The sequence below is a fragment of the Capricornis sumatraensis genome, chromosome 2, assembly GCF_032405125.1.
Source record: "Capricornis sumatraensis isolate serow.1 chromosome 2, serow.2, whole genome shotgun sequence".
Classification (NCBI taxonomy): domain Eukaryota; kingdom Metazoa; phylum Chordata; class Mammalia; order Artiodactyla; family Bovidae; genus Capricornis; species Capricornis sumatraensis.
This window is the reverse complement of record NC_091070.1, coordinates 122,144,582-122,161,796: the sequence shown is the minus strand read 5'-3', so window position 1 is coordinate 122,161,796 and position 17,215 is coordinate 122,144,582. Positions and strand designations below refer to the sequence as shown.

The following is a 17,215-nucleotide window of genomic DNA, read 5'->3' as shown; positions in this document are numbered from 1 at the left end:
TGGTTTAGTGGCAGAATTCTCACCTCCCATCCAGAAGAGTATGGGTTCAATTCCCAACCAATGCACAGCTTAAGATGCTGTGCTGGAAAAATCAGTTTTTGCAGCCCTCTGAAGCCACAAAGTGCTTCCAAACCGCTAATGCTGCAGACCTCTCCTGTTGGGAGTATGTCTTTGAAGTACCGAGTTTATCCACTAAAACCTCTGAGGTTTGGAATTTTTGAAACCGAAACCATTGCCACTACATATCCTTTTTCCTATCCCAGTCTCGGACTACATCGCACTATGGAGTTTCATACCCAGGAAACTTAGTGTCAAGCCTAAGATCACATAGATTTTCTCCTATGCTATCTTCCAGAACTTTTATAATTTAGCATGTTCCTTTTAAGTCTATGAACTATTTTGAGTTACATTTTGTGAAAAATGTAAGGTCTATGTAAATGCACTCAGAAATTGCATAAGTGAGAGGAGGCGATTTTCTCCAGCTGTTGCTAGTGGCAAATAAGGTTATGGAACCATGAGTGTTTAGTCATGGTAACTGGCAGCCACAATCTACTTCCTAGTCACCTTTTTAGTGCTCTTCAGTGGCAATAAATATTCCACTTTTCTACGACCTGCCTCACTGCTCCTCTCCACTCTGGCATACAAAAACCTCTAGGATAGAAAGCCATTGGTCTTGCCTTCCTTGACAATTTCCTGTCCATTACTCCCTTTCTTTCAATGGAATTTTACGTTCACATCCACAAATAACTAGTAGAATGGCATTTATATGAGCCTTTCCCAAAAGCTGTAGTTTGAAATTATCCTAATGTCCATCATTTGTGACATAGTTTTATATTGGCATAATGCCAAAATTAAGGTGTGAGAAATTCAATAACATACATATGTATCAAAAACATCATGTTGCTTGTTAATAGCTAGATAGAAAAATTATATATTCATTCACATGAACTTGAAGAAAGAAGCCTGAAGGAGTAGACATCAGAGTTAAGTATCAGAGGATGGATATGCATTGCCTGGAAAGTATCAAGGGCAATGCTTGAATGATAAAAATTTTCTGTCGATCCTGGTGACAACTACACATTACAGTATTAAAACAGCTGCCCATTAATGATACAAACATTTTGTTCTGTAAACACAACTTAATGATTTCCTTTCAGGCCAAGAGTTGTTTTGGCAGATACAATGCAAAAGATAAAGATAAACACTGCCGTGACTCGGATTCGAACCGAGGTTGCTGCGGCCACAACGCAGAGTACTAACCACTATACGATCACGGCGCGCCACTATACGGTAGGCGAAACGCGATCTTGCTCTTTTAACTTTGACCAATCCGTTCCAATTACTGTGCTGCTTTGTTGTTGGATAATTGCAGGCACTCCTGATTCTCTCTCCCACCTTCCCTCCGTTACGCCCTCTCAAGTCTGTTGCAGTTTTCATTTCCCCTGCGTCCAGTCCTTGTCTCTGCACCGGCTTCCGGAAGTTATCTTTGCTTTGTCCTTGCCGCCCCTGCTTCATTCCCGCCTGTTTATATTTCAGTTTTGATAAACCGTCCCCAAGCCCTCTTTCTGGCTCCCTTGGCCGGCTGAACGCAGGGAGAAAGGGGGCAACGCCAGGGGCGCAGACGGTCGAATGAAGGCAGAGCAAACTGGGAGGCAGCACAGAATCCACTCGGGGTTCAGCTTCCCTGGGGCCCGCTCGGATCAGGTCCGGAGCGGCTCCGGGGCTCTGCATCTGCGGGGAGCGTGGCGCCAGGCGCTGCGGGGACGCTCGACTGCACTTCTGCTTTCGGATTCGCCCGACCCCCGGCTTCCCCACAGGTTTCCCTGGTGTTCGGAGGCTTTGGAGCGGGTATAACTGTTCGGAGAAGGATGAGTGGCTGCTCCTAGCGTGGAAGGCTTGCTTGCACTCTAAGGGAATGAGGTGGGGGAGGGGGAATAGAACGACACCTCCAGGTGTCTCTGTGGCGCAATCGGTTAGCGCGTTCGGCTGTTAACCGAAAGGTTGGTGGTTCAAGCCCACCCAGGGACGGTTCCTACTTTTTCAGAATGAAAACAGGGTGCGGTTATTACTACCCTGCACATTCCCCTAAAGGTGCAGAAGTCCTCCATTACCCTTTTGTTCCCTGAATCTTATGCACAACAGGAGGACATAAGCGAGGACATCACTGATCCCCACGGAAGTGCTCTGGAGGAAAACAGGTTACTTAGAATCCAGGATTCTTCATCTCATCGTTATCCTCTGGGTTCCTTTTAGCAATGAAGTTTCTCCCATTGTTTGTACTAGTATTTATTGAATCCTTCCCATCTAACTTTGAAATTCATTTGGCTCTATGCATTTTCTGTTACAATGAATACGCATTCATCAATCTTGTGCACATATCTTATAGGACAGAGTTCCGGAAGAGCAACTGCTCTATCATAGTGTTTACATGGTTTTGTATATGGTTCCGTTCTCTCACCTTCGTTGGCCTATTAGCTATAACTGTGTTTTGTTGTTTTAGCGATTGCTTTAGGCTTTACAACATACATCTGTAACTCACCACAGTCTGCCTTCAAGCCATGTCACACCTTTTTACATTTCTCCCCTGCTGGCCTTTATGCTATTGTCATGCATGTTTACTTTGCTTATGTTATAAACTCCACAATCTATCATTGTTACTTTTCTTTAAACTGTCGCATGTTTTTAAAAAAGTTTAAACAGTAATGATAATGCCAATAATAATAATAAATGTTGTTATTACAACATTAATAAATGTTGTTGTTACAAATGCCATTTTCATTGTCCATCAATTTGTGTACATCCTTATTTCCAGCTAGTGTGTTTCCTTTTTCCTGGAGGACTCTAACATTTCTTGTAGTGTGGTTCTGCTGGTGATGAAGTCTTTCAACATTTGTATGTCTGTAAAATTTTCATTTTTATCTCTCCAAGACTTTCGGAGGGGGGGTGGGGAGAAGAAGTGTAGAATTCTACATAAACTGTTTCCCACCCCCTCCCCCCAATCCTTTAAAGATGTTATTCCACTATCATCTTCTCTTTTTTTTTGTAACTGTATATAGCAGAGTTTATTTTCCTATTTCTTGTTCCTTTCAAAAAGTTTTTATTTTTAAATTGGGGTATAGTTGCTTTACCACTATCTTATATCCACTGCTTCTGATGAGAAATCTAATATAATCTTTTTGTTTTCTGGATGCAGCTTGTCAGTATCTGTGCTTCTTTTGAGATTCCTTCTTTTTCAGTGGAATTGAACAGTTTAATTACAGTGTGTTAGGCTCCATTTGGTTCCTTGTTTCAGTGGGCTTATAATTTTAATTATGATTGGAATGTTTTCTGTCATTATTTCTACAAAAATATTTTCTTTCACGAAATTTACCCCCAGTGTTTTCAGGGACTCCAATTATATTAGACTTTCTAAAATTGCCCTACCCTTCACTTACGCATGCTATTAAAATTTTTTTTTTGACTGGGAATTTCACTCTGGATATTTAAAAATGGACTGTGGCTTTATGTTCCATAATCCTTTTTTTTTTTTCCCTGCAATGTCTCATCTATTGTTAATTCTAGCTGGTGAATGTATCATCCCAAATATTATATTTTTCATCTCTGAAGTTTGGGTCTCATCTTTCGTCTATGTTCTACATCTCTCCTTAACTGGACATATGTAACACAGTCATAATAACTATTTTTAAATCCTCTCTATAATTTAAAATCTGGTTCAGTTTGGATAGATTATTTTCCTCCTTATGGGATATGTTTTCCTGCTTCTTTTCATGCTTGGCATTCTTTGGATGCCAGACATTGTCAAAATTTTGTTTTGGGGAAACTGGCTATTTTGGCATTCCTCTATATCTTGAGATTTATTCTGGGGGACAGGTAAGTGACTTGTAACTACTTTCATGTTTTTGGACCTTGCTTTTATGATTTTTAGGTAAGTCAGTCTAGGACTGAGTGTTCCCATGAGTGAGGCAAAATTGCTGAGGTCTCTAGCCAATGGTCCATGAATGATGAGGAGCCCAATATGGCTGGTGGGAGTGAGTAAGATTTTCTGCCCTGTGTGAGTACCAGACACAGTTCTATGATCTTTTCAGAATTTCTTTCCTTGGCATCATGCAATTTCTCTGCAAGTAGGCTCTGATCAGAACTCTGTTTACTATTTGAGGGAGATCTTTTTCATATGTCTGGATTCTCTCTTCCATCTCTCTCATCACTGGATCTTTGTCCTATGGACTCCAGCTACTTTGCTCTCCACAGGCTCTTGGCTTTATCTTCACTATCAAGGAGCTGGCCTCAGATCTTGTTCCCCATCCCCAGTTTGCAGTCTCTCTGAAATTAGTAAGCTGAACCAATGGTAGGGCTCAGCTTGCCTGTTTTTCATCTCTCCGTGATTTCTCTTTTTATTGCCTATTTCCATTGTTTGGAAAGCTAGTGCTTCATGTCTTTCCTTTTTCCACCCCCCTTGGAAGAAGGGAAGAAGGGGAGGGTATTTCAAGCAAGAAGATAAATAAAATTTCTGTCACTCCACATTTGCCAGGAGCTGAAGGAATCTTTTTATGTTCCTAGTTGAGCTTCAGTAGGAGTTGTGTTTATTGATATTCCAGTGTATTGTTCCAATTTGATGAAAGATCTTTTTCTTGTCAGTATGACAAGCTTTCTATACATCTATCTGTTCATCCAAACTGGGGAGTGGTGCCCTCCTAAGCAAGAAATACAACAGAAGGGCAATGTGGCCATTACCCACAGACACCCTACTGCATATGTTCAGCAACTAAACCTCCAAGATGTTTAGAAAGTCTTCGAACAACTTCCAATTGTTTTTGTTGTAGCCAAGAGCCCTGGGAAGCAAACTCACTCAGAAGGACAGCGCAGATAGTGGAATAGAGTTTATTATACCAGTGGGTCTGAGGCAGAGATTCCCCTTTAGTGAGGGACGCTGACCAATTTTTGTGACAACTTTTTATACCCAAAGCATACGTGCCCAAGCTCACAACCCCCAAATTCTCTAAAGCCCACTCTGGACAATGTTAGTAAGAGATACAATCAGGTTACAGCCATAAATTTACATTCTAAAGCCATCTGGACATGCAGTTTAGCCTACATCAACAATGGGTATTATTAAGATTACAGATAGTGATTGATTACATAGTGGACATTGCATTCTTTTTGGCTCCGGGAAGTCTAGGTACGGGGTCAGCCTGGTTTGGTTTCCCTGTACCAGAGAGGCCTCCTCTGCATTTTATTTCCATGGCCTCCCAATATACAGTCCAAAGTTCACCGAGAGTGTAAGATGGAGTTCCCGTTCTTTTCAAAATGGAGTCAGTCCAGTCAGGGCAACTTGTTCCGTTCCTTCTGCATTTTCAGTAGCGACCTACGTAACTGGGTACTAGAATGACTTGAGATTGCCTCCTGCCACGTAGCTTACCTACTGGAGTTAGGGAAACCACTGGTCTCAGACATTTGCTCCTCTTGCCTTTCCTTTGTGGATTGCTTTTTTGCCTTCATTGTATGCACACACTTTAATGACTGGGCTGCCTCCTATACCAGGGTGAATTAGCAAGCTGAAAACTGTCTCCATGTGATTCCTTGACAGTGTTTGAAAAAGAAATTAGCCTACTTGAGACAAATCACCAGAACCAAGAATCCTGCTGCTGATAATGCATCATGTGCAGACCTGAATACCAAGAATTATTGCAACACCTTCCCTTGGTTCTTCTGTTGAATCTCCGGAGCATAATTGGGCCCTTTGCCTTCATACACTAAATATGGTTCTCGGACAATCTATGTGTGTGTGTGTATGCGCGCACATGCGCACATGCCTGTGTATCGGTATTTCTCTTTGTCTGCCTCTGTCCCTCGTACTCTAGGCTGCCCCCAATTTTACCCATTTTTCTTTCCTTCTCTTCTGTTTTCTGGGATCTCTCGTTAGAATGCCTTTCATTACTGAACACATATTAGGGGCTTACTAAGTGCCAGGCCCTCCTCTGGGAGAGATGCTGTGTGTTGAGCAAACCCAGGACAAACCCCTGCCCTGCTGAACCCACATCTGGAGCATAGCAGAAGCATAACAGCTTGGCACTGTGTCCTTTCCAGGTGGGGTCTCCCATTTCCCTCCCATGGCACTAACAGTGAAAAAGACAAGGAAAACCTAACAAAGAACAGGAAAGAGTGACTCACAATCTAGAAGGCAGGTAACAAGAAACACATCTGCCTCACACATAAATTTTTTTTAAAATAAATAACATTTTAGGGAAAGAAGTCTCCAGTGACACCTCCTTAATTCCTGGCACAAACGTGTGTTTTACACTTCTTAAAGTGACAGTGATGGCCATGCTCACTGACATCCCTTAAGGTACTGACACCTCCTCTTAATCTGTGACCATATGGACACTTTATAATCTATAAAAATAATGAGGTGGTTATCCCAAAAATGGTAGGTAGAATAATCAACATAGTGGCTTCTAGAATTATGACTTAGTCTCCATTTATCATATGGTATATTATTTAGGCTTAGTTGCTCAGCTGACTCTCTGTGGCCCCATGGACAGAGAAGCAATGAACTGGAGCCCACCAGGCCTCTCTGTCCATGGAATTTCCCAGGTAATAATACTGGAGCTGATTGCCATTTCCTGCCCCAGGGGATCTTTGCAACCCAGGGATCGAACCCTTATCTCTTGTGTCTCCTGTATTGGTAGGCGGTTTTCTTTACTGCTAGTACCATAGGAAGCCCATGGTACATTTAATTTATTACAACACACATTTTAAAATTTTATAAAAAATATTTATAAGATTTAATTTTGCTTATTGGACCAGTAAAACCAGTGTAGGAAAATCAGACAGTTCAGTGTCATTAGAATTTTGAAGAGAAAATAAATCCAAGACTTCTACAAACACTGGATTAGAGCTCTTTGCCACCAATATTTTTTTCATTATTAGAAAATCTGGAAGACAACATAAAACAGCTTTTAGACTGAAGTTACTAAACTAGTGTAATGCATACAGGGCTTCCCAGGTGGTGCTTAGTGGTAAAGAACCCACCTGCCAATGCAGGAGACATAAGAGATGCTGGTTCCATTTCTGGGTTGGGAAGACCCCCAGGAAAGGGCATGGCAACCCACTCCACTATTCTTACCTATAGAATCCCCATAGGATTGCAAACAGTCAATTGCGAACGTGCACACACATGATGCATAAAAGGAGTCATTTTTAGAAACATAACATGACAAGAACATTGTCTATGTCATTATATGTCAATTATTAGAATTCTTTAAAGTCTTTAAAAGTATTTTTTCTTTTGCCTAACACCGACGATCACAAATTTATCCAGAGCTAAACTTTTTTCCTGAGCTAATTTTTTCCCCCCTTGAGTTACGGATCACCAAGAAAGGAAGTTCAAGGAAAAAGGAGAAAACCCAACCCATGGATTCCATCCACTGGGATCCTGGAACTAGAAGTTCAGTGACTACCTCATTTTGGAGAGAGGCACAATGGATTATGTACTGCAAACCAGGTTGCCTCTCTTTGCTTGGACTCAGATTGGACCCAGGGCCAGGCCAAGGCCAGGGTGAGACAAGACTACATACCATGATCACAGGGCAGCCAACCCTCTGGCAGCACCAATGCAGACAATTGCGGGAAGCTCTTGAGAACTCTCCCTCTCCCTTTAATGCATTTCCCACCTGATCCCTTCATCCTCCCACCACAGGAAAGATCCTTTATCTTTCTGTCCAGTTGAAACACTTTATGCTCCCTGCAGAACAAAAAGAGCCAGGCAAGAGACAAGAGGGCAGCTGCACTTCCCAGAAGGGTTTTTCAGGAGGTGGGTGGTTCTAGCGCTCAGGCTGACCCAAGACCCCACTGCCCAGCAAGGCGACCAGGAGGAGTTCCAAGAGCAGGCAGTGCTGGAGGGATGACAGCCTAGTAGAGTTCCTACAAGCACAGGGCAAGCCTGGCCTACACTTTGGGGAGAGCAGCATAAAACACTGCCTGAAGCTTCTCTGCAGCCTAAAGAGAACAGATTTCAGGTTCCTGAAGGGGCAAGCAGGAACTCTGTGCAAGGACAAAGCCTTCCCCTGACCTTGGAGGACAGGTCCTACAGGAGCTGGTTTTGAGGGAAAGACCAAAGGAAAGGAGCAACAGTGGCCCAACCAGTGGTCTTGAGTTGAGATGCCTGCAAGTTACTCTCAAATGATGGAGCAAATCGTGTAGATGGAGAGAGTGAGAAAGCAAACACGGGAAAATGTTAACTGTGCAGTTGGGACAGAATATACGATATGAGGATTTCAATTTTTTTTTGTATTTTAAAAGGTTTTATGTTTTTGTTTTCTTAATAAGTTTTTAGAACTCAAGTCCCGGGTTCTCTTTGAATGAAAACTCCATATGTGAGACACTAGGTTTCTGAAATAAAGGAAGAAAAGACTGAAGGGTAAAAGTCCTGGTGGTTCATCACATTTCTCTTGCCTGACCTGAAGGGCACCTGGCCACAGGAACCCTGCACAGGGTCTTGCCTGTGCCTTGCAGCAAACCACCTCTGGTCAGGAAGAGGAAGATTTAATGCAATTTAGAGCTTTCCTGGGAGAAGGCAATGGCAACCCACTCCAGTGCTCTTGCCTGGAAAATCCCATGGACGGAGGAGCCTGGTAGGCTGCAGTCCATGGGGTCACGAAGAGTCAGACATGACTGAATGACTTCACTTTCACTTTTCACTTTCATGCATTGGAGAAGGAAATGGCAACCCACTCCAGTATTCTTGCCTGGAGAATCCCCAGGGACAGGGGAGCCTGGTGGGCTGCCGTCTATGGGGTCGCCCAGAGTCGGACACGACTGAAGCGACTTAGCAGCAGCAGCAGAGCTTTCCTGACCTGGAACTGAATCCAGACCACAGCAGTAACAATGCCAAATTGTAGCTACCAGGCAACCAGACATTACCTTACTACCTCCTTCCTCTAATTTGGCTTTTCCAGTTGAAAACTGACAGTAAAGGTTAAATTTCTGAGAGTGGCAGAGCAGAAAAGGAGGTGAGTCCCAGTGGCCCAGGGCTGCATGCACCTGGGCAAGGCTCTAGCCCTTGTCTGCTCAACTCCCTTCACTCTCTCTCCTGGGTGATGCTCTGGGCTCGGAGGCCAGGCCGAAAGGTGATAGGCTGGGTCCCTCCTGGTTTGGTTTTAGTGCTGTGTACAGCAGAGCCCAGGTCATGCTCTCTTTCTGAATCTCAGTTTCCTTGTTAGGCGTTCTCAGCGGGTGATGAGGGGATAGGTCTGCTTCCTGATCTCTCACCTGACTCTGGGGTCTCTCCTGATAATGGCACATGTAAGGACTCCTTTCCGTGCAATTCTAGAGCCTGAAATCCTTCATCTATGTGTCTTTGGGTTGAGCACTGGGTTGTTGACAGTCTCTTAAGTTCTGTCGGGCAAACCAAGTTGTTCCACAGGTGTGCTGAGGTGGGGAAAAGCGAGTGAACTTCACAGGGAAAAGCTTCTTGGTTTTCAGAGATGAAATGCCTCTCAGCGTGTAGAGGAGATTTAGGCACCAGATGAGAAGGTGAGGGCATTTCCAGAGGAAAGCTAACCTGAAGCTGGCTTTGTGCCCTCCTTGGACTTTCTTTGGCCTGGTCTTCAAAGTGACTCAGAGCAGACAAAGGAGGTCTGGTTCCTAGTGCTGAATAGGCTTTTAGGTAATTAGGGATTTCCTCCTGTATTTGTGGGTGGGCCATAAAAGTGCAGCTGCACACGCTGCTATAATCCATCTCTCTAGCCCAGTTTTTTGTGTTTTGTTTTTTTTTTCTTTTTTGATATGTGTATGTTGGGGGTGGTGGTGGTTTAGTCATCAAGTCGTGTCCGACTCTTGTGACCCGGTGAACTGTAGCCCGCCAGGCTCCTCTGTCCATGTGATTTTCCAGGGAAGAATACTAGAGTAGGTAGCCATTCCCTTCGCCAGGGGATCTTCCCCATCCAGGGATCGAACCCTGGTCTCCTGCATTGCAGGCAGATTCTTTATCGACTGGGGCGGGGAGGGCGGTGGGGGAGCGGTGGGAGGGTTTAAAGGTGAAAGTAAGCTTCAGGGAGAAGAAAAAGCATGTAAACGTAGAGCTCTGTTTTGAACCGGGACCTTTCACGTGTTAGGCGAACGTGATAACCACTACACTACGGAAACCAGATAACTGTTGTTGTCTAATGACACATCTCAAGAACTGTACCTCTTACCACGCCTGGCCACAAACATTCTTGAAAGGAAAAGGACTGTAGGGGCACAGGCGATCCCTCAGGTGAGGAGACTGAACTCTGGCTAAGGTTCCTCGCCTTCCCCGAAACGAGGTCCCTGGGTCCCCAACAGTCTAGCCTGGAGGTCCGGCACCCAAGGCAGGGTCTCCAGTTTCACAGCTATGCATCCGAGTGTAAGGGTCGCTACTGCTGACTCGCCAGTTTCCAGAAGCCGCAGAAGCCGGGGGGTTAGATGTCAAAAGACTTCCATCACGCTTTCACGTTCAGCAGGAAGCCCAGCAAAGGCTGACGGCTCAGGTCTTTTATGTTTGAAAATAGCGAGCATCAACGCCGGCAGAGCCATTCTTCCCCGCCTGTACTGAGTTCGTTTGCAGACCAGGCCCCGCCTCAAGCCGCGGAGGAGCCAGGCTCGGTCTACGCAAATCTCACGGTGGTTCATTCCTCATCGGTTGAGGTTCTTCTTTAAGGATAGCTTTGCTTTATCGTTTACAATGTCTAAAACTTCAAAAAAAATTAAATTAAAAAGAACTTTTTATTTTATATTGGAGTATAGCTCATTAACAATGTTGTGACAGTTTCAAGCGGACAGAAAAGGGACTCAGCTGTACATAAATATGTATCCATTCTCCCCTAAACTCTCTTCCCATCCCGGTAAGATGTCTAAAACTTATTTGCCTTTTATAATATTCCAGTTCAACGGATCATGGAGTGCGAATCTTAACCTAGAACCACAGAGAGGTAAAGGCAATTTCCCCCAGAAAGCAGGATGGGTTTTCGTGTTCACTTCACAGCATAACGCCAACGGGCAGAAAGCATTTCTTTTTGCTGAAAGAATTTAATGCTTTGTTGTCTGTGTGTCTCCCTGGTTTCCTTTAGAAGTTAAGCTTCAAAAAAAAAAAAAAAAAGAAGAAGAAGTAGTTAAGCGTCACAAGCTTGGGAATGCATATGCGTTTTCTCCTGCAGTGGTTTCTTCTTTTCTTAGTGCGACGGTCACAGCCATTTCCTTCCCGTCTGAGGTTCAGGGGCTCCCACCCGGAGGAGCGCGCGGGCCGCGTGCGCACCGGCCCCCAGGCCGCAGGGCTCCGCCTGGTTCCGTGTGGACTCCGAGTGCAGTCCCGGGTGCAACTGCGCGGCAGCACCCTCACCAGCGCTGGAGCCTGAGTCCCCACAGAGGCGGACATGAAAATAGATCAGGACGTTTCATGAGATTCCCCTGCTTTCCTCCCCTTTAGGACCTCCCACGTCTAGCCAGAGGAGCGGATTCGCGGTCTTTTCGGCTGCGTCCAGCGCGCTGCCGTCCAACGTGGACAAGAGGAGGGGGTGGCAGTCCTTTCCCCGACGGAGCGGGAGCACAGCGGGTGCCCGAGTCGTTTGCCCAAGTCCAGAGTCGCGAAAAGGAGGGACTGGGACTGTGCGGGACCGAGAAGCAAACGCCAAGTCCTGACTAATTGGATGTGGGTCTGAGGAAAGCGCGGCGTCAGGGACAACTGGAGGCCTGAGCCCAGGGAGCTGGAGAAGGCGTCATCCAAGGCGGGAGAACCGCAGGGCAGCAGGTCGTGGGGGAAGACCGGACGGAATCCAGGTCTGGGTGCGGAACCTTGTTCGCAAGCGTTTTGCATCCAGCCCTCCCGGTTCCTGCACCCGCCTGGAGTCTTTTGTGTCGCTGGGGATCCCGAGGTCTCACCCGCCGGGCTGCCCTCCCGCCTCTCCCGCCCCCGCCCCGGCGACCTGTTCTCCACGCGCCCTCGCCGGGAAAGGGCGCGTCTCCAGGGCAGTTGTGAGGTGCGCCGGGACTGGGCAAGTCGTGGGGACTTGAAAACCAGGCAGACCTCGCAGGCCCGTCTACTGTCTCGCAGAGCGCTCGGCTTTTGGTGTGGGGCTTATTCGGAGAAAGCAGGGCACAATTCTTTGGAGGGGGGCGGGGTGCAGGACTCAGAACTCGAGGGCGAGAGACACCACACAGTCGTTTCAGGTTTCCTATTGTTACTTATGAGGACAAGAGCACGTAGTTCCCTGGTGATCTAGTGGCTAGGATTTGGCGTTTTCACCGCCGCGGCCTGGGTTCGATTCCCGGTCAGGGAAGGCTGGTTACTTTTTTTTTTTTTTTAAGTTTTGGCTGCATCTCCAGCAATCTTCACTTCCTGCCCACAAGTGTTATGTGTCCCACCGTCCAGTTGCAGTGGAGTCTGCATCAAATCCTTCAGCCAATGAGGTAGAATCCCAGGGTCCAGGGCATTTCCTAGGGTGATAGAGGGGAGATGTGAGGAGCAGTCGGAACAGCCCCTGGCCTCCACTCCTCCCTTCACCAGAAACCTAAAGCCTCACTTTCAGTGTCCCTCTAAAGAGAACTTGGGGCTTGAGTACCAATTGTTTTGTTATTGTTCGGTCGCTAAGGCCAATCTGACTCTGCCACCCCATGGACTGCAGCACACCAGCCTGTCCTGTACCGTCTCCTGAAATTTGCTCAAATTCATGTCCATTGAGTCAGTGATGCTATCTCACCATCTCACCCTCTGCTGCCCTTTTCTTTTGCCTACAATCAACATCAGTTTTTTCATCAGTCTTTTCCAATAAGTCAGCTCTTTGCATCAGGTGGCCAGAGAATAGGAGTTTCAGCTTTAGTATCAGTCCTTCCAATGAATATTCAGGATTTATTTATTTTAGGGTTGACTGGTTTGATCTCCTTGCAGTCCAAGGGATTCTCAAGAGTCTTCTCTAGCACCAGAATTTGAAAACATGAGTTCTTTGGTGCTTAACCTTCTTTACAGTCCAACTCGCACATCCCTACATGACTACTGGAAAAACCTTAGCTTGACTATATAAACCTTTGTTAGCAAAGTGATGTCTTTGCTTTTTAATATGCTGTCTAGGTTGGTCATAGCTTTTCGTCAAAGGAGCATGTGCCTTTTAATTTCATGGCTGCATGAAACTGGCTGAGTACTTATTCCTTTAAAAAGTACACTGAAACTTATGAAAATTTGCAAGAAGAGTAACTGCATATATTCTCCATTTCAATGCATCAATTAACATTTCCCCACATTTGTGTTCTTACTCTCTCTCCGTATACATGACTTGCTCCACCATTTGAGAGGAACTTGCAGACATCCTAAGATCATTGGTTGGGCTGCTATTGCTCTTTTCCTTTGGCATCTCCCTCTCAACCAGCTCCCATGGGACCTTGTCCTCCAAGACTCGGGGAAGGTATTGTCCTGGCAAGGAGGCTCCTCTTGCCCCATTCTCTTCAGGCTGTAAGAAATTTCAGGCAATGTTTTATTCAACTCTCTTTGGCAGTGCAGGCCAGTGCCTATAGGAACGCCACTAGGCTGTCATCCCTGGCCCTCCACAGCACAGGCTGCCCTCCAGCCTCCTCCAGATTCCCTTGGTGGGCAGTGGGGTCGTGGGCCAGACAGAACACTAGAACCACCTACCTCAGGAGAGAGCCTTCAGGGAAGTGCAGCTGCCCCCTTGGCTTTTGCCAGGCTCTCTGTACCCTGCTAGGATATCATTTTACTTATTTTTTCATTTATAACTATATTTTTTATGTGTACAGTATATTTTAACTTCTGTATACATTACAGCAAGTTCACCATTAAATAGGTTTTCTTTCCATCTCTTGCCATACAGTTGACTCCTCTTACTCACTTTTCCCTCCCCACTTCAGTCTTCCCCTCTGATAACTGTTACCTGTTTGATAACCATTACCTGTTTATATGTTTGTTTTGAATGGTTCAGATGGTTCATTTTAAAATTTAAAAAAATATTCCACATGCGGTGAAACTGCATGCTGTTTGTCTTCCTTTGAATGATATTTCATTTAGCTTAATACCATCAAGTCTATCCATGTTGTAGCAAATGGTAAGATTTCACTTTTTTTTCCTAAGGCTGAGAAATCACATGGATTCCAAACCACTAAACATTCCCATAATGTGTGATATGTCAGGATGAAATCCCATCATTTCTGGTTTAAAAGTTTTGTTCTGTTCTCTGAATATCCAATGTTCATGGATATGTGCCAGATAACTATAAACTAATAAAGGGTGATCAACACAGCACCTTCTATGTTTATGGACTTAATAAATAACCTACTAATGATAACAGAGCATGGAGTCCCTTGTGACTGTGTGGCAGGGTGAGATAGGAGGAGTAGTATCAAGACAGTTATGTCTGGAACAAAGCAGAGTACAAAGTGCCCACAGCACATGGCCATAGAAGGGGCTGGCAGGATGACATCCATGTTATTCCAGATGCTCCAAAAAGCAAATGGTGAGAATTAATTAAATGTGCAAGGACTTCATTAGGGAAAATACCCAATTGCAAGGAAATAGGAAGGTACTTAGGAATGATGAGAGATGCCTCAGGTCATGAAGCAAATCTGACTTAGTAAGGAAGAGAAGAGAAGGTGTCCAAGACTGCCTGCCATGAAGTCTAAGTTCATCAAAGTCATTGTGGAGTCACTGAGCCAAAGCCAGCCAATGAAGAGTCTTGTCTCTCCCAGGAGTGGGTCTGCCTTTCCATCCCCACTGCACTCAGCTATTGGCAGGGAGCAGCCCAGGGGAGATGCAGCCTCAGAGATAGATAGATAGATAGCATAACTGGGACCTTCAGTCAATTTTATCTCTGCATTAGGAAGGTCTATAAGGCCATCAGAGCAACCAAACCCAGGACAGATGTAAGACTACATAAAAGTATTAGTGACTGGCTAAGTACAGGGAACAGAAATAAGAACAATGGTAGAACTGTCTCCTCTCCTCTCCAGTTTGGTGAAATACTGTCACCCCACCTTCTTTTGTTCTACCTTCGGTTTAAGCTATAAGTGGCAACAAGGAATTAGTGGACCCATGAGCCACAGATGTGATTATCTCTGTGCCCTGGGCTGATCTCATGAGAGAAATCATCTTGTTTACAGAATCTTGATTGAAACTATAATTTTTCCTTATTTTAAATTATGAAAGAATGATAAACACATTTACAGGAGACTTGGAAAATACAGAAGAAAGTTACATATATTTCCACTATATGTTACAATTCTTTGAAAGTAGGTAACTTAGGATTTTTAGTTGGAGTTTCAATATCAAACTCTCAAAAATAGAATAGACAGAAAAGTAGAAGGATATAGTAGACCTGAAAAGGACTATGAACCAATTCAACAGAATTATGATTTATACAATTTTCACACAACAGCAGGGTACAAATTCTATTCAAGTTCCCATAGACTATAAACTAGGAGCCATTGGAACATATCCAGGGACATAAAACAGGGTATAAAAATTTCATGGTATAAAGGTATTGAAATCATACAGTCTGTCATATATATGACAGATATTTTCTGGTTGTTCAGTTGCTCAGTTGTGTCTGACTCTTTGTGACTCCATGGAGGGGTCTCCCTATACTTCACCATCACCCACAGCTTGCTCAAACTCATATGTCCATTGAGTTGGTGATGTCATCCAACCATCTCACCCTCTGTTCTCCCCTTCTCCTCCTGTCTTCAATCTTTCCCAGCATCAGGATCTTTTCCAATGAGTCAGCTCTTTGCATCAGGTGGCCAAAGTATTGGAGTTTCAGTTTCAGCATCGGTCCTTCCAATAAATATTCAAGACTGATCATCCTTTAGGATGGACTAGTTGGATCTCCTTGCAGTCCAAGGGACTCTCAAGAGTCTTCTCCAACACCACAGTTCACAGCATCAGTTCTTCAGTACTCAGCTTTCCTTATGGCCCAGCTCTCACATCCATACATGATTACTGGAGAAACCATAGCTTTGATTAGACGGACCTTTGTTGGCAAAGTAAAGTCTTTGCTTTTTAATATGCTGTCTAGGTTTGTCATAGATTTTTATCAAGGAGCAAGTGTCTTTTAATTTCATGGCTGCAGTCACCATCTGCAGTGATTTTGGTATATATATATATATGTATTAAAAAGGATTTATATAAGGATGTACACACTACTACATTTAGAATGGATAGTCAACAAAAATCTGTTGTATAGCACATGGAACTCTGCACAGTGTTATATGGCAGCCTCGATGGGGAAGCGTTATGGGGGAGGAATGGATACATGTATATGTAATGGCTGAATCCTGTTGTTGTTAATTGGCTATACCCCAAAACAAAATAAAAAGCACAAAAAATACAAATAACATTCATTCTCATAAAAAATAAAGCTTTAATTAATGTAACAAAAAAGTTACATTTTTCATTAAACTTTTTTTTAATGAGTCTCAAATTCTGTGACAGACTTTTAGTCAAGTTGTTTTAATTAAAAAGTACTGATTTTAAAAACTAATAACTTAAAACTGCCACACACAAAATATATGGTCCACAAAACATTCGCCTTTCCTTCTGAAGGTTTTATGATGCATTTTTATCATTAGCCAGTCTTTTACTATTAAACTTAAATGGCCAATTGAGACGAACAGTTCTAAGACTGTTCTTCCACCACTGGGATGGCAGATTTGGGGGATAATATTCATTTAGCCTTCTGAGCTTTCTGGGCAGACTTGGTGACCTTACCAGCTCCATCTGCCTTCTTGTCCACTGCTTTGATGACACCCACAGTGACTGTCTCATGTCACACACAGCAAAACGGCCCACGGGAGGATAGTCAAAGAAGCTCTCAACACACATGGGCTTGCCAGGAACCATATGAACAATGACAGCATCACCAGATTTCAAGAATTTAGGGCCATCTTGCAGCTTTTTCCCAGAATGGCAATCAATCTTCTTCTTCAGCTCAGCAAACTTGCAAGCAATGTGAGCTGTGTGACAGTCCAGCACAGGTCTGGCCAGCACTGATCTGGCCTGTATGGTTCAAAACAATCACCTGAGATGTGAAGCCAGCTGCTTCCATTAGTGGGTCATTTTTGCTGTCACCAGCCACACTGACACAACGAACATAATTTGACAGACATGTTCTTGACATTGAAGCCCACACTGTCCCCAGGAAGGGCTTCAGTCAATGCTTCAAGTTGCATTTCTACACACTTCACTTCAGTTGTTACATTG

The 17,215-nt window shown here is 44.4% G+C and overlaps 3 non-coding genes across 3 annotated transcripts; 2 read left to right on the top strand and 1 right to left on the bottom strand.

The window, feature by feature from the left end:
* Window positions 1-1,205: 1,205 nt before the first annotated feature.
* Window positions 1,206-1,277, bottom strand: TRNAH-GUG (transfer RNA histidin (anticodon GUG)). The gene has a single exon. It is a non-coding gene; the product is annotated as a tRNA-His (tRNA).
* A 677-nt stretch (window positions 1,278-1,954) lies between these two features.
* TRNAN-GUU (transfer RNA asparagine (anticodon GUU)) lies at window positions 1,955-2,028 on the top strand. The gene has a single exon. It is a non-coding gene; the product is annotated as a tRNA-Asn (tRNA).
* Window positions 2,029-12,221: 10,193 nt separating this feature from the next.
* On the top strand, window positions 12,222-12,293 carry TRNAE-UUC (transfer RNA glutamic acid (anticodon UUC)). Its single transcript has one exon. It is a non-coding gene; the product is annotated as a tRNA-Glu (tRNA).
* Window positions 12,294-17,215: the final 4,922 nt, after the last annotated feature.